The sequence below is a fragment of the Eretmochelys imbricata genome, chromosome 2 (genome assembly GCF_965152235.1).
Source record: "Eretmochelys imbricata isolate rEreImb1 chromosome 2, rEreImb1.hap1, whole genome shotgun sequence".
NCBI classification, from domain to species: domain Eukaryota; kingdom Metazoa; phylum Chordata; order Testudines; family Cheloniidae; genus Eretmochelys; species Eretmochelys imbricata.
The window spans coordinates 116,712,289-116,738,996 of NC_135573.1; the positions used below are offsets into that span (position 1 = coordinate 116,712,289).

A 26,708-nucleotide genomic window follows, 5' to 3' on the forward strand; every position below is an offset into this window, starting at 1 on the left:
CACCCCAGAGATGCTGCTCAGTCCAAGAAAGGTTATTAATAGAAAGGTTTGGTAGATTAGGGAGCTCTCAGGAAGGAATCAGTCCACTGTCCATTTTTTATGGTGAACAAAAATCACAGAGAGTTGGTTACTTCTAAAACGGAACAAGGAACTTTATTAGAATAAAGAAAACAGTATTAGCTGTGTAGCTACTCTGCCTTGTACTCTGCTTGGCTCCAGTGTTTCCCAGCTCCCTCCAGCCTGGCTTCTTCCACATTTAAAAATACAGTGCACATTCTCTCTCTCTCACCCACACACGCCTGCCCTGGGTAAAGTGAAGTTGTCTTTGTTTGGCAGTTGATTCTCCCGGGGGCTAATGAAAACCTCAACCCTCCTGATTCTCTCTCTGTCTCTCTCTCTCTCACACACTCTGTTGGCCCAAGCAGAGCAGCTCTTCACAGACAGCCGTGTTGCCTTAAAGCAGCAGGATGCCTGATTTTGTTATTTTTGCACTTGTTTTCCTTTTTATTTGGTGCTGGCTACTACCACCCTGGATCCTTTTTGTAAAGTCACCTAGTGACAGTTCATCTCCTCTCCGTTGCAGGATTGTTTCCTGCTTGATACTTAGGGTCTGATCCAAACCCCACAGAACTCAGTGGGACTTTCCATTGACTTCAGTGGGCTTTGGATCAGGCCCTTCCAGTACTTGCAGTTTTATCCAGTCCAGCTTATATGTGCCAAGTGATGAAGCTTCCAGGACTTCCTTGGGGGAATGATTCCAGATGCTAATACATCTCTGTCAGGAAGCTTTTCCTGCTTTTCTGCCTACGTTTCCACTTATAAAATGTCATCCCATTACTCCTACTTGTTGTTTACTTTATGCATTACTTACTCTTTTGAATATGCTAAATAATCCTGTTCTCTCTTTGATGTGTCCACCCTTCAAATATTTGTAGACTGTTATGTCTTCCCTTCCTCTAGCAGTTTCTTGGCCAAACGGGACATACTATTTAATTATTTTCATCTCACCTTGTAAATCAACCCCGCTTTTGCTGCTCATCTCTTTACTCCCTCTCATTGCTGTTGTGTGTTTCAGATGATTGTACCCAGAGGTATAAGTTTTGCTTATTTTTCCAGGTTGAGTCTTGTTTTGTTTCCAGACCATTTTTCTAGTCTTTCAAGATCCTGTTTTCAAATTCTGTTATTTCTTTGCCCTGACTGGTGATCAGCTCCTCACAATTAAGTGACACCTTCAAACTTGGCTGTTTAGGAGCTAAGAGTGATTAAATTTGCAACAAAGCCCAATATTAAAATAATACTTGCTTCCCAAGAATAAAGTGCCATTGGAGTTGAAAGGAATAAGAGATCGCCTCTCTGTACTATACCTAATATATGACTGGATTCCATGAAGACCCTTGGGAGCTGCAAAGTGTAGTATCTGAAGATAAAGCCACAGACGTAAGCTTAACTTTGTGCCTGTTCTGAGCTCCTCAATTTGTCTGTGAGTTGTGGGCAGCATTCTTACTTCCACTTTGATGTAGGAAACACCCCCACCGTATACAAGAAAGCCAAGACTGCAGCTAAATGCTACCAGACAGATTCTCATTACAACTTGTAGATGAGACTGGATCACTTCCTGCACCAGATATACTACACCAAAGAGGCATTCCATGTTTTTTATGGTATCGTCTTCAGACCTGCAGGAGAAAAAGTGTTTCAGCATTAATAATTGAGCTAACTGCGTTACTTCCTTTCCAACGAGGAAATAAAAAGGGTGTCAACTTGGTTACCGTTTTAGACATAGTGCAATTAAATAGTTGGATGCAACCCACGCTACTGTCATGGTAACTGATTTTGTAATATGCAACTAACAAATTGTTTTGCCTTCAACTAATTCCACTGTGGAGAAGACATACTGAAAAGGATTCCAGAAGAAAACCAAGTAATGAGGGAGGTGGTGATACTGAGGTTGTACATGCTTTAGTACAGGATCTTTTCAAAGAATGAGGAAGAACTGAGAGTGACTACCAAGATTGACAGAATGTACTGGCAAAAGGCTTCCTTAAAAAAAATACCGTCGTCCCTGTGGATTGTGGGACAGATTTTCAAAAGAACTCTGCTCCTTTATAGGCACCCAAGTTAAGTGGCTACATTTTCAAAAAAGCTCCATAGATTGGGTGCACTTAGATGCTGAGTTCTTTCGATAGTCTGGCCCAACAGGTTGTCTGCACAGCCATTAAGCTCCTGCGTCTGGCCCGGGTCAGCTGACTTGAGGTTGTGGGGCTCAGGCTGGAGCACTGTATAATTGTGGTGTAGATGTTCAGGCTCTAGCAGGAGCCTGAGCTATGGGACCCTTCCCCCCCGCCATGAGATCCCTGAGCATTTACATCGCCATTCTACAACCCCACAGTCCAAGCCCCGCGAGCTTGAGTCAGGCGCCTTGGGCGAGCTGCAGGTGTTTAATTGCCATCGACATATCCAATGTGCCACAATGGGAGCTGCTTTGTCCTGACTGCTTTTGAAAATCTGGCTCTGTTTATTTCTACCACAAGCTATGGTACAAACTGAGACCCACGCTCCTGTGGTCAAGCCCGGGCAGATAGATCCTAGTCAGTGGTGCTCAGTGTGGGCTCCAGGGTCCACTGATATGGAGTTCATTGTGAGGTCAGGGCTAAAGAAGCTATCCTCCTTTATTGTCACACCAACAATAGAGAATAAAATAAAAAATCATCCATGCGTGTCTTCACGTCAATGCCACAGAATCACACGAAAGAAGGACAAATCGACAGGTGACCTCAAGTCTTCTATATGGACAGCGGACTGGGTTAGCACTCTGTCCTTTTTGTTCACCTTGCAGATAGACTAGGAAAATAGCTGGTGAAAGCGCTGAGATTCTTAAGAGTTTGGCTTTTTATTTCTGTGGGAGAACTGCTCTCCCCTTACCTCCCATCCTCAACTATTCTCTGCTTTCCCTTAGCTCACCAGCAAAGTGCATCTGTCCAGCGTTGTGGGAGTGTGCTGGAGTTTTATCACCTTGGCATGCAACCTGGTTCTATCTGAATCATATGCAGAACAAAAGAAATGTGTGAATTACACTATGGGGCTGGAATCCCCTGGAGTAGTTTGGCTGTCATCAAACCATGGGAGCAAAGATCAAGTCACTAGCCCCCCATGTGATGTGTTAGCCCCACAGTTGAAAATGTGCCTATTAATGGTATGACACATGGCCCCAATTTCCTCTTCCACTCCCTGTTCTGCTCCCCTCTTCTCCTTCTGTTTCTTCCCTTCCAGGTTATTATTATACTGACATGTCCTATCCCATTCTCACGTGTCTGTCTAGAGGCTTAAACAGCAGCAATGTAGCATCTGCAAACTCTCCTTCAAATTGCTGCAAGAATGGCTGGGGCTGGTTGGGCCCTCTGAGGTGGCTGTGAGGGAGTAGGGTCTTTTAAAATGCCAGATGTGGCAGCAGATGTAATCTACAGATGTGTTATGCCCCATATGGTCTGTGATTTTTGCTTTAGCTGGTATCATGTATTCCAGTGGCACCTATGTAATGCGAGGAACTAACACACAAAGCAGGTTCAACTTGCTATCTATGTATTACCTTGAAAACAAGCTATTAGCAACATCGTAAGGAAAGAGTTTTAGGGATGGTACAACTATTTTGGTTAGGGGTGTGTTTCTTTACCTTTATGGTTATACCAGTGTAACCCGCAGTGTGGACACAGTTATACCAATATGAGAGAGCCATATACGAGTATGACTTATTTCCTTTGTATTATAGCTTTATACTGATACAACTGCATCCATACTAGGATTGTGTGTACTGCTTTAATACACCAGTATAGTTAAAGGGCTACAACTTTCTAGTGTAGACAAATCCTTTAAAAATTGAAAGCTAAACAGATCCCCCTTGCCTCTGGCTCAGTCAGACCAACCACCAAGAATAGACACCACTATAACACTTATTACAAAGATTAATGAGTAGCCTAATACTCCTGTAGCAGGAATAAACTTCACTGAGTGTATTTTGGGGTTGTCCCGCTTGGTGATTTGAATTGCTCATTTTACCCTGGGATCAGTTCCAGACTCAGTCTACCAGGTGGTCTGTTTGAAATCTAAATGAATGTATTTGAACAGGGCCATATCTGGCAATTGGATCTGTGTGAGTGCAGGGGTCCACCCACAGAGATCTACCTGCAAGATCTGGCCCATAGAAAGTCATTTTAATTTGAGGCCCTTGCTGCTGGCTTCCACAGTCTCTTCTCTGCTGCACTGGAGTATTGCTTAAATGTGCCAGAGTTCCAATAGAATGAATGCACTGCGAGGGTGACCACTCGGTACTGAGTCCAGGTGAGCACAGCTGGAGAAACGTCGTGCCTGACGCATACATGAGCATCTTACAAAGTACAGCAAAGTAGAAAGCATGTCGATTTATCCTTATGAAGATGCATCTTGTTTCAAAGTGGATTGTAAGCTCCTCAAGGGAGGGATTGTCTTCCTGTGGGTGCGTGCTGCATGTAGGACAATGAAACTCTGTTCCCTGCTTGTGTCCTTTGAGCACTACAACTACACAAATAGTAAATACAAATTTGGGGTCAGATTCATCATTGGCATAACTCCGTTGACTTACTGGAGTTACACCAGGGTTGAATCTGGTGCACAATGTCGAAAAAACAGAGTGATGAAAGGAACACTTTTGACACATCAAAACATGCAAGTGCTTCACACTGGCTTCTTCCCCATCTTATTTTCCTTTATTTCTATCCACTTTCTCCTTTCCAAATTCGTCTGGAACCATTTCTTTAAATGCTTCCAGAATCCCAGGAGGGAGCTTAATTACTTCAGCATCCTTCTCATACAGAGCATACCTGGCGGCCCTGGAGTGGATGAATAAACTCTGGTGGAGTGAGAGCAATTAGCATTTCAATTAGTGACATGAGGATAACTGGGGATTATCCAATTTAACAGCTGTTGAGTGGTGTTAAAAGGACACAGTCAAGAAGTACAAGCAGAAATGTAGTTGATTTTTTAAAATTTTTTAATAAAGGTAGGTGAGTTCCACACCGCATATGATAGAAATCTTCTCTCTAATGGTATAAAAATTAAAACCGCAGTAGAGACATTTTATTATTTAAGCCTGTTGGCTTATTATTTAAGAGTTGGAAATCCAAACATAACTGTACTGTGCCCATGTATAAGAGCCAAAAAGAGAAAGTGCCTCCAAACAGAAAAAGAAATGGACCAGTCTAGTTTCACTGTTTAGGCTGAGCCAAGTGTAGAACAGTAAATGAAGTAATTACCAATATATGTTCTTTATTTTAAAGTGATTTTGCCAGGATGCAGCTGGAGGCTGCCCACAAATAAGATCAGAACTAGAGATGGGCCTGCATGTGGCCCATCTCTGCCAAAGCCAGATTATTTCAAATGACAGGAAGGTCCTAGCACCAATGAAAGTATCCAAAGCAGCATAAAGTATCCTTACAAAAACTGCTCACTAAGCACTTGTCTAGATAAGGAGGAAAGATGTGTTTTTAAAACTTGTGAGCCAATACATATTAAAACCCTAGTGTAGACAGGGCAGGTTTAACACTTGTTAGTGGGTAGGAGTTATTACTAGTATTTATGTAATAATTAAATAAATGCCAGATTAGACCAATGAGCCATTTAGTCTGGTAACCTGTCTTGTATACTATTCACTATTACATGCTTCTGAACAAGGTGAAAAGAGTCACACAATGAACAATTATGGCTTAATCTGCCCATAGAAGGACCTTCTTAACCCTAAATAGCTGTGGTTGGTATTACAGTCTGAAACATGAGGTTTTATATTCCTTTATAACAATGTCAGGCCCTATTTAATGTAATGAATAATATTTTTTGGAATCATACGCAGCTGTTGGTATGAAATGTTATCTTGTGGCAGTGAGTTCCGCAGGTTAACTATTCACTCTCTTTAAAACCATATTTCCTTGGATCAGATTTAAATTGGTTGCCTTTTGCTTTCATGGATGCCCCCTTATACTTGAATTGTTAGAGTGGGCAAACACAAGCACCTCACTGACATATATACCATTCTTTATTTTGTAATCCTCTATTCTATCCCCTCTTATGCAGATCCTTTCTAAAGAGTCTGAAAGTGAAATACTGGCTCAGTGGAAGACAATAGGAGTTTTGTCATTGACTTCAATGGGGCAAAGATTTCACCTCTCTTCAGTCTTTACAATTTCTCCTCAAGTCTTTCCATACTCCTTTGGTCATAGGTCTCTCAACCTTTTCTTCTTCTGATAAATCTATCTTTTAGGGTGGGGTGGTGACAAGAACTGAAGACATCATTCAATATAAGGGCATATGTAGATTTATATGATGATATAATAATATTCTCACTATTATTCCCTATCTGATAATATTTCTAGCCCATATGAATAATCCTTGCAGTTTAGCAAACTCAAAAAAAGTTAGTTTCCTATAAAGCAGTGGCAGCAACACTGTTTTAAAACATTACTTGTATCTTGACTAGTCCTTTTTTATTACTTGCATTTGGCACAGGCTGAGATGATTTTATAAATGGAGTTTACTGTGCAGTTACCAGCAGGAGAGTGAGTTTGTGTGTGTGGTTTTTGGAGGGGGGTGAGGGGGTGAGAGACCCTGGATTTGTGCTGGAAATGGCCCACCTTGATTATCAGACACATTGTGAAGAGAGTGGTCACTTTGGATGGGCTATTACCAGCAGGAGAGTGAGTTCGTGTGTGCGGGGGCGGAGGGTGAGAAAACCTGGATTTGTGCTGGAAATGGCCCAACTTGATGATCACTTTAGATAAGCTATTACCAGCAGGACAGTGGGGTGGGAGGAGGTATTGTTTCATGGTCTCTGTGTGTATATAATGTCTTCTGCAGTTTCCACGGTATGCATCCGATGAAGTGAGCTGTAGCTCACGAAAGCTCATGCTCAAATAAATTGGTTAGTCTCTAAGGTGCCACAAGTACTCCTTTTCTTTGTGCAGTTACAGACATCTGAAGTAAATGTCTGGATGGTTGGGTTATACCAAAGACTACCTTTTTAAAATAAATTTTCACACTAGCTCAGAATGATTGGTGTAAACTCCTGACCCTGCAACTACATCAGGGCTCCACTTCTTCTCCATCCCTCTTCTTCTGAGCAGCAGTGCTGCCTCCTCCTACTCCTCGGCCTGATCCCTTGTGGTCTCTCTTTTCATCCTCCACATTTTCTCCTCCTCAGTGTGATCCTTTGTGGTTCCTCCTCCTTCTCGACACAAATCCCTCACTGGCCTTCCTCCTCCTCCTCCTCAGTGCATTCTCTCATGCTCTGTCCTCCTCCTCTGTGCAATCTCTTGTTGTCTCTTCTCTTCCTCCTCGGTGTGATCTCTTGCAGCAGCTTTTTTCCCTTTTCACTTCATCACGATCCATTATGATTCTCTGTCGTCTTTCACACAATGCCTCACAGCTTCTCCTCCAGGGATTCTCTTCCCATCCCTCTTCCTCTTCCTGGGCAATCACTTGTTTTCTCTCTACTGCACATGACACCACCCTGTACTCTAGACTCTTGTCATTTCACCCTCTGTCTGCAGTCCCTCCAGTCTTTCTCCATAGCCCTGTCCTTGCAGACTCCAGTGGGTTATTGAGTGAACTGATACTGGCTTCTCCAAGCTCACCTTTCTCTGCTGATCTGTGGGACTGCTGGGCAGTGACTGGGCAGGAGATGATAACATCTAGGTACTGTGGCATCTTCTCCTTTGGTGCAGTATGTCAGGGATGAGCAGTTAACATCACAGCATTGTTGCATCATCTCATGTGATGAGGTATCTGAGAGACAGTGGGGTCTGAACTGATTCTAATCTGCCCAGCCAGCCCCCTGTGGGATCCCAGGTCACTGTGCAGATTGTTGGCTTCAGAATAAGAAAAACAAGAATCAAGAGATGCAGTTTGTGTAGTGGTGACAGTAGGGTTTGGCAGTCAGGACTCTGGCCTCTACTCCTGGCTCTGCAGGTAACTCATTGTGTAGCTTTGGATGAGTCGCTTCCCTCTCCAGCTTGGATTTTCCATCTGTAAAATGGAGCTAGTAATAACATTCTCTCAGCTCCCTCTTAGTAAAGTGCTCTGAGCTCCAGGGAGGGGGCACGGTGCTGGAACATGTCAGGCTGTTAGTAACTGGCCCAGCTCTCTTGGCCTCATGTGCTGATCTCCCCGCTTCTTGCTGCTCCCCACAGGTGTGTGAGGGAGGAAGCGTCTCCGCAGACTCCATGTGGGACATGAGAGCTTCCCAGGAGCGTCACCCCCATCCTGAACCCCGATGTTGATGAATTTCCACAAGTCTGGGAACAGAAATGACCCTTTGGGCGGAAAGTCCCAGCTCCTTGCAGTTAATAAAGCTCCAGTCACCCTGTTTGCAGGAGTTGGCAGCTCACCCTGGTGTCCTGGCCAAGCTCCTGCTCTGGGATTCCATTCCACTCCCTCTGCATTCTCAGTTGGGTACAGGAGTCTTCTTCATTCCCTGTCCTCTCAAACAGCTGCTGTGTCCCAGGCCAGGGCTGGGGGACAGGATCCCTTTACATCTCACACTCATCTCATAGAGGTTGAGGGTGTGAGAGGGCTAGTTAATGAACAATGATGGGGATATGTGCTTTGAAATCCTTGGGCAAGGGAGGGTTCAGGGCCCAGCTATGCTGGGAAACTCAGCAGGTTTGAACCCATTTTCCTTGTTAGTGAAAATCTGGGCTGGGCTCACTTAGCTCGGCCAGCTGCTGGAGAGGGGGAGGGGCTTCTTTTAAATGGTTTTGGCAAACAGACTTTTCAGGACCCTTTTGAGTAGACCCACGTGCCGTCCATCCACTGCTCCAACCATGCTGGTGAGTGACTGTGGAAATCAAAGTAACTGAAAATGATTTCAGAACACAGTCACTTTCCCCATGTAGATGGGGTTGGGGGGGGGCAGAAGTACAAAAAATTAATTATTCCCCATCAAAATGACGTTCCCTGCACTGACCCCATCACACGCCATGATAGAACGCTGGCTGATGGGCACACTGCCTTCCACTCATGGGCAGCATTAATGCTGGGTGAACTCTGTCCCCACTGCACAGACCCTCCTAACACCTACTCCCTTCCATAAGGGGGGTGTGGGGAGCTGGACAGGACAGCTGGGGCGGAATTGAGTTCCTCGGACACCATCTCAAAGCTCTTTTATTTTTCAGTTTGTTGGGAAGGGTGAGCGGGAGTGGGCAGGTTGGAAAAAGAATGGAACGTGTGGTCCGCAGCAGTGACACAGAGTGGCTGAAAAAACAACGAGGAGTCCTTGTGGCACCTTAGAGACTAACAAATTTATTTGGGCATAAGCTTTTGTGGGCTAAAACCCACTTCATCGGATGCATGCAGTGGGAAATACAGTAGGAAAATATATATACACAGAGAACATGAAAAAATGGGTGTTGCCATACCAACTGTAATGAGACCAATTAATTAAGGTGAGCTATTATCAGCAGGAGAAAAAAAAAACTTTTGTAGTGATAATCAGGATGGCCCATTTCAAACAGCTGACAAGAAGGTGTGAGTAACAGCAAGGGGAAAAAATAGCATGGGGAATTTAGTTTTTAATTTGTGTACTGACCCATCCACTCCCAGTCTTTATTCAAGCTTAATTTAATGGTGTCCAGTTTGCAAATTAATTCCAATTCTTCAGTGTCTTGTAGGAGTCTGTTTTTGAAGTTTTTTTGTTGGAGAATTGCGACTTTTAGGTCTGAAATTGAGTGACCAGGGAGGCTGAAGTGTTTTCCGACTGGTTTTTGAATGTTATAATTCTTGTCTGATTTGTGTCCATTTATTCTTTTGCGTAGAGATTTGGCCAATGTACATGGCAGAGGGGCATTGCTGGCACATGATGGCATATATCACATTGGTAGATGTGCAGGTGAACGAGCCTCTTATGGTATGGCTGATGTGATTAGGTCCTATGATGGTGTCCCTTGAATAGATATGTGGACAGAGTTGGCAAGGGGCTTTGTTGCAAGGATAGGTTCCTGGGTTAGTGTTTTTGTTGTGTGGTGTGTGATTGCTGGTGAGTATTTGCTTCAGGTTTGGGGGCTGTCTGTAAGCAAGGACTGGCCTGTCTCCCAAGATCTGTGAGGGTGAGGGATCGTCCTTCAGGAAAGGTTGTAGCTCCTTGATGATGCGCTGGAGAGGTTTTAGTTGGGGGCTGAAGGTGATGGCTCGTGGTGTTGGGCCTGTCCAAGAGTAGGTGACGTCTGGGTACTCTTCTGGCTCTGTCAGTCTGTTTCTTCACTTCAGCAAGTGGGTATTGTAGTTGTAAGAACGCTTGATAGAGATCTTGTAGGTGTTTGTCTCTATCTGAGGGATTGGATTGGAGAGTGGCTGGGGCACCTGGACAGTGGGAGGTAGGGGTTACAGATGCAGCTGGATTACATTTTATCCCAGTTACCTTTGTGCACATAGTTGACCAGGATTGGTGGCAGTTTAGGCACCTAATTATGTATCCAGTCCTACAATTGACATCACATGGGAGGACTGCTGCACCAATGTTTACATTGCCTTCAGCGGGGCTCCATGCAGATGTGGTGAACTGCAGGATTGGGACATCTGATTTTGAAGGAATTAAAATATACATTTTTGATCATGCTGTCATTGTTGTGTGTGCAAACGTAGTCACACTGTTGTGAGTCTTCTTTTTAAGATGTGGCCCTAAATAGATACCCACAACTCTGAACATGAAGGGGCAAATTTTCTACTGGTATAATTCCACTACAGAGAACATTTGGCTCTGTATAATTTGTATCCATAAATTACATCATTTATATCTGAAAACAGCCTTTGAGCATCCTGCTGGCACGAAACACTTGTGCCCACCAAATTGTGGGTGCAAATTTAGAAGCATTTATGAAACTGTGGCACGGAGACTATTGATTTATTACTGCGCGACTCTAAAACGTTGACAGGCATCTGAGTGAGAAGGGCTGTTGAAAATGTAGCTCCTGCATCAGCAATACCAGAGCATCTCTCTGACCAAGGGGAAAGGAATGTGGCATCTCCTGGTGATTTAGAAAGCTTGGGTGGTTTTACACATAGGAAACTTTTAAAAATGTGTTTCCTCCCAGCATCTGGCCTTTTGTTTTTCAGCCATGCTTGATTCTGTAGTTGAAAAGCTGAACTCCCCCAAAGTGAACTTCCTCTCCTTCTATAAGCTGACCCCTTGTGGTTGCTATAGCAACTGCAAAGAGGATAATGAACTGTGTAAACACTCAGTTCCTGGTACTGTGACTTGAGAGAGACTCTGAACCATGGCATGTGTGCAGAAAAGTGGCTTATGGAGAGAGTTGTGAAATGAAAACCCAACAACTTCTCTTGTTCCTGTCTACCTTCCCCGAGGGGAAACAAAAGCAGTGGGAGGGTAACAGGCATAAACGTGTCTGATATTGAAGGATTTGAGCACATTGCAGAGGGCCACAGAAATGAAATCCAGACATTTACCTTGAGGCTAGGGTTTGAGTCTGAGCTAGGGATGGAAATGTAGAGTGCAAGCCACAAAATCAGATTCATGTGACACTCTCACTTATTGTTGAGCTTCCATCTGTGCTGGTGAGCGGTTTGATATCGACATGCCTGCAGCTCCTTCCATTTAATTAATTCACACAATTAACCAAGTGTGAAATCCATTCGTTTCTGGGTCCTTGGTTACTCACTTTGATGTCTACTCTTTTTTTTTTTTTTTAAAGTGTATTTTATTACTGTCTGTGTCTGACTCTCTGAACTGGAGAACAGTCTCCTTGCTTTCCAAGTACAGACGCTGATGTCTGACTCTGGTGCAAGGTGCTCCTATTCTTCTGATTACTGTTTAGGGGAATTAGGCAACAATAGCCTGTGGACATGCTGAAAATCCATCACAGGGTTGCTACCAGAATAGTTCACAAGCACAGCATGGGTATTTGTATCTCAAGGCCAGTACAGAGATTCTCCTGCACCTGCAGGTACTTATTCGCCACATATCAGGATCTACAGATTTTGAAATGATCTGTGGAAAGTGTCTTAGGTGTCAGTTCACCAAAGGGTGGGTACTTGATCCAATCTGATCCACAGCAACACCAATCCCCCATCACCCTCCCCATTAGAATCCCAGCCTACATCAGTCAGTTAGCTCCCTTCATCAGTCATGCTTCCTCAAAGAGGAAGTAGCATGCAGCACTACTTTGGTTCCAGATACTCCTCCAATTGTTTGGATTGAGCAACTGTACTCTCCTTTCCCCTGTAACCCAGTTCTGATGTTATGCAGATAAGACAGTAATTATTTACAGTTGCAGCTATGGAATGCCCTTATGTGATTTTGAGGTATTAAAGTCTAGCTGGCTTTATGCCCTTGTATTGCTTAGGGTTTAATGTTGATTGATGTGACTTTTGGTGTGGATACATGGGAGAGTGAATTGATGTATTGTTGATACCAAAGAAGAGCATGATTGTTGCACAGATCACACACAGCTTTTGTTTTCAAGACATTTCTTTTCTATATACAGATGTGGTTGCAAGCTGGCTATTAAAAAAAGCAAGTTAACTTATTAGAGAGACAAGGTGGGTGAGGTAATACCTTTTACTGGACCAACTTCAGTTGGTGAGAGAGACAAGCTTTCGAGTTTACACTGAGCTCTTCTTACATCAAACCTGAAGAAGGGCTCTGTGTAAGAAGAGCTCAGTGTAAACTCGAAAGCTTGTCTCTCTCACCGACTGAAGTTGGTCCAGTAAAAGATATTACCTCACCTACCTACTTTGTCTCTCTCATATCCTGGGACCATGCATATAACAGTGGAAGTTATAAAATCTTGGCATCTGAAATGGAAACTCTTCAGGCAACTAACAGAAGTTACTAGATCACAGGCCCTGGTTTTCATGGGGGACTTCAATCACCCCAATATTTGCTGGGAGAGTAATACAGCAGTGTACAGACAATTCAGGAAATTTTTGGAAAGTGTAGGGAAAATTTCCTGGTGCAAGTGCTGGAGGAACCAACTGGGGGCAGAGCTCTTCTTGACCTGCTGCTCACAAACAGGGAAGAATTAGTAGGGGAAGCAAAAGTGGATGGGAACCATGAGATGGTCGAGTTCAGGATCCTGACACAAGGAAGAAAGGAGAGCAGCAGAATATGGACCCTGGACTTCAGAAAAGCAGACTTTGACTCCCTCAGGGAACTGATGGGCAGGATCCCCTGGGAGAATAACATGAAGGGGAAAGGAGTCCAGGAGAGTTGGCTATGTTTTAAAGAATCCTTATTGAGGTTACAGGAACAAACCATCCCGATGTGTAGAAAGAATAATAAATATGGCAGGCAACCAGCTTGGCTTAACAGTGAAATCCTTGCTGATCTTAAACACAAAAAACAAGCTAACAAGAACTGGAAGATTGGACAAATAACCAGGGAGGAGTATAAAAATATTGCTCAGGCATGCAGGAGTGAAATCAGGAAGGCCAAATCACACTTGGAGTTGCAGCTAGCAAGGGATGTTAAGAGTAACAAGGAGGGTTTCTACAGGTATGTTAGCAACAAGAAGGTGGTCAAGGAAAGTGTGGGCCCCTTACTGAATGGGGAAGGCAACCTAGTGACAGAGGATGTGGAAAAAGCTAATGTACTCAATGCTTTTTTTGCCTCTGTCTTCATGAGCAAGGTCAGCTCCCAGACTCCTGCACTGGGCAGCACAGTATGGGGAGGAGGTAAACAGCCCTCTGTGGAGAAAGAAGTGGTTCAGGACTATTTAGAAAAGCTGGATGAGCACAAGTCCATAGGGTCAGATGCACTGCATCAGATGGTGCTAAAGGAGTTGGCAGATGTGATTGCAGAGCTATTGGCCATTATCTTTGAAAACTCAAAGATAATGAGGTGATCGGGGGAGGTCCTGGATGACTTGAAAAAGACTAATGTAGTGCCCATTTTTAAAAAAGGGAATAAGGAGGATCCGGGGAACTACAGGCCAGTCAGCCTGACCTCAGTCCCTGGAAAAATCATGGAGCAGGTCCTCAAGGAATCAATTTTGAAGCACTTAGAGGAGAGGAAAGTGATCAGGAACAGTCAGCATGGATTCACCAAGGGCAAGGCATGCCTGACTAACCTAATTGCCTTCTATGACAAGATAACTGGCTCTGTGGATGAGGAGAAAGCAGTGGACGTGTTATTCCTTGAATTTAGCAAAGCTTTTGATACAGTCTCCCATAGTATTCTTGCCAACAAGTTAAAGAAGTATGGGCTGGATGAATGGACTATAAGGTGGATAGAAAGGTGGCTAGATCATCGGGCCCAACAGATAGTGATCAATGGCTCCATGTCTAGTTGGCAGCCAGTATTAAGCGGAGTGCCCCAAAGGTCGGTCCTGGGGCCGGTTTTGTTCAATATATTTTATTAATGATCTGGAGGATGGTGTGGATTGCACCCTCAGCAAGTTTGCAGATGACACTAAACTGGAAGGAGGAGTAGATACACTGGAGGGTAGGGATAGGATACAGAGGGACCTAGACAAATTAGAGGATTGGGCCAAAAGAAATCTGATGAGGTTCAACAAGGACAAGTGCAGAGTCCTGCACTTAGGACGGAAGAATCCCATGCACTGCTACAGACTGGGGACCGAGTGGCTAGGCAGCAGTTCTGCAGACAAGGACCTAGGGGTTACAGTGGACGAGAAGCTGGATATGAGTCAACAGTGTGTCCTTGTTGCCAAGAAGGCTTATGGCATTTTGGGCTATATAAATAGGAGCACTGCCAGCAGATCGAGGGACGTGATCATTCCCCTCTATTCGGCATTGGTGAGGCCTCATCTGAAGTACTGTGTCCAGTTTTGGGCCCCATACTACAAGAAGGATGTGGAAAAATTGGAAAGAGTCCAGTGGAGGGCAACAAAAATGATTAGGGCGCTGGAGCACATGACTTATGAGGAGAGGCTGAGGGAACTGGGGTTATTTAGTCTGCAGAAGAGAAGAATGAGTGGGGATTTGGTAGCTGCTTTCAACTACCTGAAAGGGGGGTTCCAAAGAGGATGGATCTAGACTGTTCTCAGTTGTACCAGATGACAGAACAAGGAATAATGATCTCAAGTTACAGTGCGGGAGGTTTAGGTTGGATATTAGGAAAAACTTTTTCACTAGGAGGGTGATGAAGCACTGGAATAGATTACCTAGTGAGGTGGTGGAATCTCCTTCCTTAGAGGTTTTTAAGGTCAGGCTTGACAAAGCCTTGGTTGGGATGATTTAGTAGGAGATTGGTCCTGCTTTGAGCAGGGGGTTGGACGAGATGACTCCTGAGGTCCCTTCCAACCCTGATATTCTATGATTCTATGAACATGGAGAAAAAGGAAGCAAAACTGAACAGCGACATCTACTTCCTGAGCAAATGCAAGAGACAAAATGTCATCCCCAGAGGTCGCACTAGCTATAACCCTCTGACCACTACATATTACTCCCAATATGTTGAACAACTCTGCAGAAGGACTTCAGAAAAACAACGTACTGCACCTCATATGCTCCGGAAGGGACTACTTCAGACAAGAAATCATCGCATGCTCCCACTCACTGGAAGAAAAAAAAAAAATAGCCAGACCTGAAGAAGAGCTCTGTGTGGCTTGAAAGGTTTTCTCTCTCACCAACAGAAGTTGGTCCAATAAAAGATATTACTGCACCCATCTTGTCGCTCTGATATCCTGACATCAACACTGCATACAAGTTAACTTGTGTACACCCAAAGGGCAATAGGGATAGTGTCATAAAGGTTTGTAATGTACATCTCTTCTAGAGACTATGGTGATGGGGCACACTGAAATTGCTTAAAGACATACATCTTTTGACAGCTCAATCTTGGAGAACATGAGTACATGAGCTGCCAATATATTTCTACGTTAATATTAAAAACTTCCAGCACTGGAATTATGTTACAGCATCTTTGTGTGTATGGGGATCATTGACCAAACTGATCAGAGCCTTTGATCAGACTTCTGAGTTTGGTTGCAGATTCTCCAGAAGTTCTACATTTCCCTCCCTTTTCTGTCCCACACCCACACTGTACAGAGCATCCATTAGCAAAGGTACAGGCAGAGCAGAGGTTCAGAGGGAGAAGGAGGTTTCTGGAAGAGTGCTTGTCTGGAATCTTAGGCATGCTCCTGTGGCCCAGAGATTCTGACTCATAGCTGAGAGAAGCAGAGGGTCTACCCAGCACACTAATCTGTCCCTATGAATCACTACACCCACTGGGGAAAAAGATCCCTAAAACATCACCCTTGCCTGCTGTAAATGATGGCAAGTGGGTAATGTAGTTATTCAAGTGGATTTCTATTCTGCATAGGACAATACCCAGTCCCTGTAACGTCTCAAATGTTACAGATGGCAGGAACTGGGTCTGATTCATTTAAACAGACAGCTGAGAGGCAGACAGTAGTACTGGAGGCATGCAAGAATACAAGGATTATTGTTGCTTCTAGATCTCTATTGGTTTGCACTCCTCTGGCTCCCTGGTTGATACAGCACTTAAAAATAGATCAGCTGAATCACTTGGTGTGAGTACATGGTCTCTCCTGCCTTTGTTAAACAAGCTTCTGGGCTAGCCACTCCCAGCTCAGAAAACATTCCAGCATCAGATATTGCCATGCACCTTGCTGTATTAATGTGAGCAATTCAGTTAAATTTATAAATATGATAATGACACCAATGCTACTGTTTTCCCTGGAATTAACAGCACATGAATAAACTGCCTGCAAATCCGACATTCTTGTAAGGGCTCAGAAAGTGTGACTTGGGCCAGATGCATTTGGGAATACCTTGAGATAGGACAACAGGGTGGAGAGGTGAGGGGGAGGGAAGTGAGAGAACACGCAGTTCAGATTTGCTATGGCAACTGGGGGAGCTCCAAGCTCTAGTAAACCATAGCTCTGGCTAAGTGAGTTTATCAGTTTTCTTTGCATGAAATTGTAAGCCAGCTGGGTCATGACTAGGGATGGGGCAGCTTCGGAGATTTAGAGTTCGTGTTCAGTTTGGATAAGCAGTTAAAAGCTGGGATGTTTTACAGGATATCAGACTTCTTAAGTGTGCATAGCTGGTCTCTAAATCTCAGGAAAACAGGCTTTCTCATGAAAGGTGTGGTAATTCTGCTTACAGGGCCAAATTCAGAGGTGACTTGTAAATCCACTAAATTAGGCCAGGCCTATACTAGGAAATTAGGTCGGTAGAACTACGTTGCTCAAGGATGTGAAAAATCCAAAATCCACATCCCTGATTGACGCAGTTAAATCGATCGAACCCCCAGTGTAGACAGTGATAGGTCTATGGGAGAATTCTCCCGTTGCCCTAGCTACCACCTGTGGGGGAGATGGATTACCTACGCCAATGGGAGAGTATCAGTGTGTAGGTATCAGTTTCACTGAAGCGCTGCAGCTGCGGTCGTGCAGCTGCACTGCTTCACCGTTTTAAGTGTAAAGCCCTGAGACTCCCCAGTGCTTTGACTCCCCTTGGCCTCCTTCACCCACTCTAATGCTGCTTAAGGGACTCTAAGAGTTGTGGAATTGATATACCAAAGAGCATATGCTTGGGTACAGTGAAATTAAGTAGGTCTAAATTTGACTGTCAAAGTTAGTGTAGGAGAGTCTAGTTGACACCACCTGATACATCACCTCTGAATTTGGCCAAGTTTCAGCTGCAAATGATCCAAGAATGCCTTTCCTGGTGTATTTTGACACTTCAGATTTTAGTCCTGGAGTGAAACTAGAAAGTATCGAGGGAAGGAGTTTAGTACAGTTTGGTTCTAAAAATGGGTGAAGGTTCATGATGAGGATGGTCTCTTATTCTATGCAACCTTGTTCACCCCTCCCTATAGGAAATGCGATATTGTGTCAGAAGATCCTCTCTTGAGCTTCTGACGGTTGGCGTTTGGACAGCTTGCACTGCAATCAGCTGGTTTTTTTTTCTGTAAAAGTAGCAGTTTCTGTCACCATTTTCAAACATAAGTTAGCAGCACAGCTCTATGAAGGAGACGTGCAGCATGGCTCATTCAGACGCTGCACGCTCACAGGTGATCTTTAGACCTGCACATTTTCCAGTGTAGCTGGCAGCTGCTCATGTTGTGCATACTTGGTTGACTAGCCAAAGAAGGAACTGGGTGGGCATTGATCCAGTTGAGGCAGTTTCGAGCAGCTGAGGCAAGAAGGAAAATTACCAGCTCTGACACCTGTTGCTCCCTGCACGGAGATGACCCAGAGCTGTTACACCAGTTGGCAGCCCCACCCCCTTGTAGGTAGCAGCGGCAGATCCCATTTTTGGCATACCAGGAAATCCTGGTTCTTGCTGTTGTCCAGTGGTTATGGCAGAGTTACATAACCTTTACTTGCAGTCCGTAATACTTGTGCAAAAAAGTTTACTCCCAATATAATGGAGCAGCATATAATAGTTCCCTTTACATGCTGTAGTGAGACCTAGTGTAAGAGGCCGGGAAAAATTAGTTTGCCTAGTAGATGTGGCATTTAGCTAAAAGTTAAACAAGTTGCAATGGAAATCTAGGGTGCTCTTTAAAAGTGGTTGGTTAATAGAGGGGAATGTCTCTTGGAGGTGGTTTCACTGCATTTGGGTATCTGTGTTAGTTATTAATAACTATTATTCATATCACACTGTAGCTCTTTGTCCTCTCAGAATACTTGAGAAGCCAATTCTATGTTTAGCCCTCACCAGTGTAGGCCTCCTGCTCTCTGAGAAGCAGTGAGGACCCAGGGTTCAGTGGCCTGCAGTGTTTGTCAGTAGTTTGTGAGGGCAGAATTCTATTTATCTGGTTCCGAGAACATTTGTCCCACTCTAGCTTGCCAAAAAGAATGCAATGCAGTGTAGCAGCCATCCAGAGTAATGGTAAATATTTGTTCCTTGTACAAATGGTTCTTGTATCACATGTTATTCTGTTGATGTAATTTTTCTGAAATGGAAAGGATTTGGGTTGTAGTCTGTTGTGTTCTAGGATGTCTTGTCTTAATGTCATTCACCAGGGTATGATGCTTGAGAGAGGTAGTTTTATTTGGGAGGAGTAGGAAGAATGCAAGCAAATACCACTGTGTCTAATGTGTCTACTGAATTAACCCCACTAGTTCCCCTTCCTTGTCCTACCTCCGAGTAGTTTGAACTAGAAGCAAAATTTGCAAATTCTCTCTCTTGGGAAATCTCCATCACTCACTTTCATTCTGTGCTTTAGTCATTGTTTTTATAGCCACAACCTTGGGAGAAAGGACTTGGCTGTACTGATTTCCATATCCTGGTGTGTACCACTGGACTTCAGTACTGTGCCTTTTTCAAATCCACCTCCACAAGTTTAAATCTCATTCTAGTTTTTGCTGTGTTTACATCTGCTGACTTCTCTGCTCCATTAAATCAGCTCAGCCACGGGGAGGACTAGAAGCATCTGTGGTTCCTGTGGATCAGCTGGCAGGATGCAGAATCTCTGCCAGGATCCAGTCAGCATACAGTTTGGGAGATTAGGGGACGAGAGGCATCAAAGAAGTTTTAAAATTATTACAGACTTCTAAAGATGAGGATGATGATGAGGGAAGGCAGATGAGGAAGGGACATTGGACTGCAAAGGCAGACCAAAGAAAAGAGGGAAGGGAATGGGAAGAGGAGGTGTGAGAGAATAGAAGGGATGGAGAGCACCAGGTGACAAAAGTGACAAAAGCAAATGAGAGAATACTCGGGAGAGAAAAGGATGAGATAAATACGAACATTTAAAGATATGGGGGGCGTTTATAAGGGGTTGGCTCACAGGAAAGCTGGTGAGAAACTAGACTCTTTTTTTGTGGACCCAGTTTAAAAAACTAGGGAATTTTTTAAGGGTTGTGAATTACTCAAGTGTTTGTGCTCTGGCTACTTCCTTTGTTCTCCTCTGTCTGAAGCAGGAGAACAGGTCAAAGAGAGGTTGAGCTTTGTCTCTTCCCCACTGCTTCTCTGTTCTGTGCTCCCTCCTCCTTGTGGTTCTGGTGAGGAGAGAAGTGAGGGACAGAGGGACCATAAGCTCGCCCTCTTCCTTCTCTGGGAGCCAGAACAAAGGTTTTACGCTGACTAGACTGGTTCAGTTACTCACCCATGATACAACAATGTCACCTGACAGTTATGACAAGCATTGGCTTTAAACAAAGGTTGGCATGAAACACAGGCTCACTATGTGAGGAGAGTGAAACAAGCCATAAAACAAATCATTTTATACCAGCGTAGGAATATGTCTTGAACAAACGTTTTGTAGTTAAAAGAAAATACCTGGAAGGGAACATTTTGAGTGAGGACATGAAAAATGAGGCCATTTCAGGCATAAGTTCTCTCGGCACTGGGACATATGGGAAGCGCAACTCTCCTGGTGTATGGTCTAATTGCCCCAGTCATACAATGTGCGGGCACCAGTGGCTACTGTTAAATGGATACAGGGTGCTCCTTTCCTCACTCATCTTTCCCCCTTTTCCATTCTTTATTTCCTCCTTGTATTTCCGGTCTACTGTAGGGTTTTATATTGTCACCCATCACCATGGTATCTGAGCACACTTCCCAAACTTCCCTTTACCTATTTACTCTGAAACGGTTCAGAGAGATTTTAAAATGATCTCCATATCCCCTCTCCTCTTTTGCCATCGCTTTTTCTTCAGAAGTGCACCTGGCACACCTATTTTCTCTGGCACAGTGCTGATGAAGTGTTGTTTGTAACCTAGTGGATTTATAAATATAAGAGTGAGAGTCAGATTGACATGAATGGAGGACTGTCAAGCAATATTTCCAGCTGTGCACCACTCTCATGTTAAGTATGAGAGAAGCAGTGATTTAAGATTCACACCAGTGCCTTCAAAGACAAATGATCTTGCATGCTTGGAAATACCAGGTTAATCCAACTCTGCAGTTGCTAAGAGGGGAAAAAAGTAAACAAAGAATAAGAGTAGGGGGCGTGATGTTTTTAACTGGCATAATCAAGAAGGATGCTTTGCCATCAAAGATAGAAAATGGGGCTGGAAAAGATGCCCTGGGTCTTCTATTCTATCCCCCGGCATGAAGCAGGATTGCCCTTTGCACAAGCTCTTCAAGTTTTAAATCATCTATCCTTAAACATATAGTGCCTCAATCTCCTTGCTCAAAGGATAATTTCATTGGCTATGGGCCCAAGCTGTTAGGATTTGTTTCTAATGTTCAGTGTATTCTTCCTTTATTTTGACTCAGTTCTGTAATGTGTTCAGCACCTCTGGTGAGGATCTTCAACTCCCAGGGGTGTCAATAGGAGCTGAGAGTCTACAGTTCTCCACTGATACTCAGCATATTTCAGTCATTTCAAATTGTTAGCCCTTGTTAGGCTATTCTCAGCCACTGAAAATTCTACAGACTCTTTTTTCTAATCCCAGACCTCCCCCGCCTCCCAATTTTCATCACGTGACAACTTGCATTTGTATTCATAGATTTTTAAGGCCAGACAATCTATTCTGACCTCTTGACCGTAGATTTTCACTCTATAATTACTACAGTGGAGGGAATTATTCTTTTGTACTATGTAAGAGAACACTATCAAGCCCCGGCACTTGTGATTGAACAAGAGCATATCTTTTAGAAAGCCATTCATACTTAGTTTATTTAAAGACTCTACGTGATGATGAATTTACCAGTTCCTGATTAAATGGTCAGTTAGCCATATGGTTACTTGTCTGATTTTTGGTTTGAATTGTTTTTACTGTACCTTCCAGTCATTAGATTTTATTTTGCCTTTGTCTGTTACATGAAAGAGTTCCACTACAATTGGATATCTTCTCCCTGTATAAGTACTTATTCACTGTGATAATGTGGCCTAAATCGAAAGGTACCGGGAAGCTGTACAGAGCATTCCAAATTAAAAGAAATGTGCTAACTTATTATCTACCAGCTGCTTATATCAAGGCTGGAGAGATCTCTATTTCTCTTTCACCAGTTTGGGGAGAAATAAAGTGAGGAGCATGGGAGGTGGAAGTGTGATGGGTATTGTAGGGGCCTAAGCTCTCTTTGCTGCTTTTCAATAGTTTTGGAGAGTAAACTTTCCAAGTTAGGGGAATTCACTTTGAAGATCTTGTCTAAAAGATTGCAACCCACTCCTGTCATGTTGTAGCATCAATAGAGTACACCTCTTCCGCTCAAGGGATTTGAACATGAGAAGGGAGAGTGATGACTGGCCAACCTAAGGAAACAAACAAAGCCACAGCTCTGTTTTTGAGCGTTATGGTGCACATCTTGAGCACTTTACTAGGTTTTTAAAACAGTGATACAAAATATTATTATATATCAAACTGTGAATAAACAACAAAACCCAATTTGCAAAACCATCCAGGACTGCTAAACCACCTCTTTCCCTGCCCCTAAACATAAAGTCTCTCTAACAGTCCCATGTGCCAATCATATGTATATCTGTGTTTCCTTTGGATAAGAGAGAGATTCTTTCCCATATTTCAGTTTTGTCTTTAATCTACTGAAGAAGATGTTCATATGGAAACAAATTCTGCCATGTCAATATACCAGTCTTTTATATGTGGGAAACAAGAACTTGACCACCTTCAACAGATCAGCCTCAGAGCCTCTAATCTTCTGAGTTTCTTTTCCAAATTCTGCTGCATGGCAGTGTATCGCTGTGCCATGAGGAAAACTTGAGTGACTTTCAGGTTTTCTTCTGGATCACAGTTCACTTTGAATAGACTTGGCTGAACTAAAAACTATGCATCCAGACACCCCTGAGCTTTGGGGAAATTGAAATCCAAATAGAGATCCAAAGTTTGGCTTGGATTCCAGTGTAGTGGTTGTGTTGGGGGTCAGGGCCAAAGCAAAACTGTGCTCCATCAGCCCCAGCTGGTTTACGGTCTCTTGGGGACCATTACCAGCTGGGTTAAGTTACAGAAGTTCCTAGCCTGTTCTAACCTATGCTGGGGTGAAGGCTGGTGCAGATATGCTATAAGAATCAGGGAGCCATAACTGGCTGCCTTATGGGCCCCCTCCTCTCCTGCACAGAGCAGACTTTAGAAGGGAATCTGGGCCACAAATCTTAGAGTCTGACCATTAAATACATTCTTATAAGACTAATACCTATTTTGAGCAAAACTAACCTAGAGATGCACTGATCTGGTCTCCAGGTATGAGTTTGTCAGTTCTTAGCTATGCCTGCAGTCTTGGCAAGAGCTGGCACCTGACCTGCCAGTGTCACACTTTTCTGAAATGAGAAAAACATGACATGTTGCTGCAAAGAATCCCTTTCCGGTGTGGCAATGTTAAACATAAATCAAAGGTAAGGAGGAGTGGACCTCACCCACTCTGTATTTATTAGTTTGCTTTTCTAATGCTACACCAAGTGTGACTACCCGCCAGGGAGCTCCACAGTGTGGTCTGCAGTTGTCTTCATCTGTGTTATGGAGATGCAGTCCGTGTAGACTACAGGTCACAGAATGGAAATGCAGCTAGGCCATTCAGCTCAAGGTGGAGCATTGCATTCTGGGACCTTTGCAGACCACACCTCCACAAGGTTGCGATACATTCTATTTTATGGAAATTAAAGGAAGGGCTTGGTCTTCTTCCTGGGAAGTTGCCAGTGCAGCTGTTGGTTGGACAAAGTCTGGATGCCCCTGCATTCTAGTGATGATGGAAGTATTATTTTTTCCAGTGCAGCATACTCTCAAAGTGATGATCTAGAAAGAGCTTGGCTCCTGGCAGGGTGCTGGCACAAATAGTTAATTTTGTCAGGGACCAGAACACTGGCAAGTTTTAAGGTTGTATCATATGGGAACAGTGATGGAGAAAAGAAAAGTGAAACCAGATGTTTGCTTCTTACAGTTGCTTCATATTCATGTGAGGGGGGGAAAAAGACCATAAAAATGTCATAACCCTTGATCCCTGAAACTCAGAGTTACACTGTGTGAAACCTTGTGCTATAAATCCCCACCTCTCTCTCTGTGGCTGCAGGTTCTGAAGGGACAGGACTGTTTGACACTTGGGGCATTTGTATGTGTGTGTGTGCGCATGTAACTTGGAGGAAAAAGTACTTTGAGAGTTAAAGCTGACATGCTATTTTTTTTTTTATCAGATCTGCTGCATGTAGAATTTCTCCAGAGATGCATCCATGGAGAGTGCTGAGGGTGATTAGCACTTTTGGAAATTTGGTCTGAAAGGGCCTTGGGTCAGATGTAGTGGGTGACACAGGAGTAGAGTTGCCAGGAAAATTTTCACTGCACAGCAGAGAGCCTGCACATTATATTCTGAATTCAGAAAGCAAAATAACTTTGAAGAGTGTTGAGACAACAGATCGGGGGCGTGTGTGCGTGTGCACATATCAAACCAAACAGAGGTTTAAACAGAAAACATCTAAGCACAGGAAAAACCTTTTCTGTACTGCACAAGAACTACTATGTGATTCACTACAGAAAGTTGCCTTTCTTGGTCTTGCCTATCTTGCTCAGAAATAGGTCCTCTTGTAGATAAATAATGCTGTGAATCAGATGAGATGCAGAGGGAGGACAGCCCATAATCTGATCAGAAATATATCAACTCTCCGGTTGGCTTTTGTAATGGGTCTGAGCCACCAAGTTTGGTCCTGGATCTGAATTTTCTTCCAAGTTCAAGAGTAACCAGATCCATCTCCCTAGCTATAATATGTCTGTGTTTTGACTGCTGATGTGGAAGCCTTTTAGGGCAAGCATGTTAGTAGAAAGTGCAGTGTATAGTTACACTACTACTGCTATGAAACAGTACTTAGAATGAGTACAAAATGAGTTAAGAAGGACAGTTTAGTGGGTATGGCACTGGCTGGGGTTCAGAAGACTGGGGTGCAACTCCTGGCTCAGACATAGACTTCCTGTGTGACCTTGGACAAGTCACATAGTCTCCTTGTGCCTTGGTTCCCCATTTATGAAATGGGTATGATACCTCCCAATGTCACAGCGGTGTCATGAAGATAAAATCCATTAATGATTATGAGGTGCTTGGTTATTACAGTGATGAGGGCCATATAAGTACCTAGTTAGACTTGGTATTGAAAGATAATTTTTACATACATCCTAAATTGTTAATATCACTGGAAATGGGCTATAACTCACACGGAACGTTTAAAACATTCTGTGAGGTTTGGGGAAAGAGGGTGGAAGGTGGGATTTTAGACAATACTAGGGACTCGAGGAAAGAGGCATGCTCTAGTAGAACTGGCTGTTTGTTTTATATTGGTGCTCCTGCATCTGTCTCTACTCCAGGAGAGTAGTTTGCAGCCATTAGTAAAGAATGGCCATTAGACTTTTATTAGTTTTCCTCCTGGGGTTTTTATTAAAGAGTCTTTTCCTCTCCTCTCCCTTATTGGTTTTGGTTTAGGACTGCGCAGTAGAACCCCTTCAGGATTCAAAAATATTCATGCTGCAATGCAAGTGTTGGGGGATGAGAGAGTTTGCTGTGGCAACCTGATTAGCTGGGGTGAAACGGTGGTGGGAAAGAGAGCGAGAGAGCACAATGTTCTTTTCTTTTTATGGAAAGTGATATATTACTGTAGACCACAGTAATCCAAGGTCTGCTCTTTGCTACTTAGTGATTTGCAGACAGCCCCCATTTGTGCTGTACTGACCATGTGTGCAGCTGTGCTGGACAGAGGATTGTCAATTAATCTTGATTTGTGCTACGGGATTACATTATATGAGAAGAAATTTATCATCATATTGAGTTTCAATGTATGTAGATGAACATGTGTGGGGAAAGTACAGAAACGTGCTATTGCATACAATGCACTAGCTCTTATTGAAACTTAAACTGTTGTGTTATATTTGCATAAACAAAGCCCCTTTCTTCTTGAGCCCTGGTCCAGGTTTGTAAAGTTTTAATAATTATCACTTTATACAAAAATTTTCCTCTGCAAAGTACTTTGCAAGTACAGTATTGACCAATCCATTCTCACAATAGTATTATACCCATTTTAGAGGTGGGTAAAATTAGGGTTGTCTTTAATTATTTGTATTTATTATTTTTATTGTTGTTTACATTACAGCTGAAAATGTGTTGGGCACTGTACAAACTCAGAGATGGGCAAAGTCCCTGCCCCAAAGAGCTTACAAACTGTATAGACAGGACAGGCGGACCAATGGAGAAACAGATAAGCAAAATATTGGAGGTGAAGGTAGGTACACATCTTATTTAGTTTGATTTATTTTTTACTTCCTCCATCTACCCTTGATCAATATTGTCAACTCCAAGCTTTCAAAAATCGTGAGATTGTCTAAAAAATCACAATATTTTAAAAAATAATAAATTTGGGGGTTCTTTTTATTTGTCTTCTGATATTTAAATCTATTAGGTTTATGGTTTCAAGCATTTCTATGTAATCATGAGGGACAGAAACTTACTTCTAAAAAAAATGAAAACTAATATTGTTGCATCAGATGATAGTGTTCTTGTGTTGTGACTTGCAACAAATAGTGACCGCTGTAGTGCAGATGATGTATGACACGAAGTGGAGATGGGCGGGTCATATAGTCAGCAGGCAAGACAATAGGTGGACAACCCGCATCAGTGACTAGTTCCCCGGAGACAACAAGCAACCGCTGGGCAGACCGAAAACATGCTGGGTTGATTCCATGACAAAACTCTTTGACCAGAAATGAAAAGAACATGCTCTCAACAAAACGGAATGGTGTGGCGTTGACTTGCGTTCGTGGAGAGATGGATGAGGACAAGCTGGACAAAGATTGTTGCATAAT

General features: G+C 43.4%; 1 long non-coding RNA gene across 1 annotated transcript in view; it reads left to right on the plus strand.

Annotated features, from left to right (window-relative positions):
- The window catches only part of LOC144260486 (uncharacterized), a 105,030-nt gene extending 78,944 nt beyond the window's left edge, over positions 1–26,086 (plus strand). The window contains exon 3 of the long non-coding RNA XR_013345025.1: positions 26,000–26,086. This is a non-coding gene — a long non-coding RNA (uncharacterized LOC144260486). The remainder of the gene's footprint in view (positions 1–25,999) is intronic.
- The last annotated feature ends 622 nt before the right edge of the window (positions 26,087–26,708 follow it).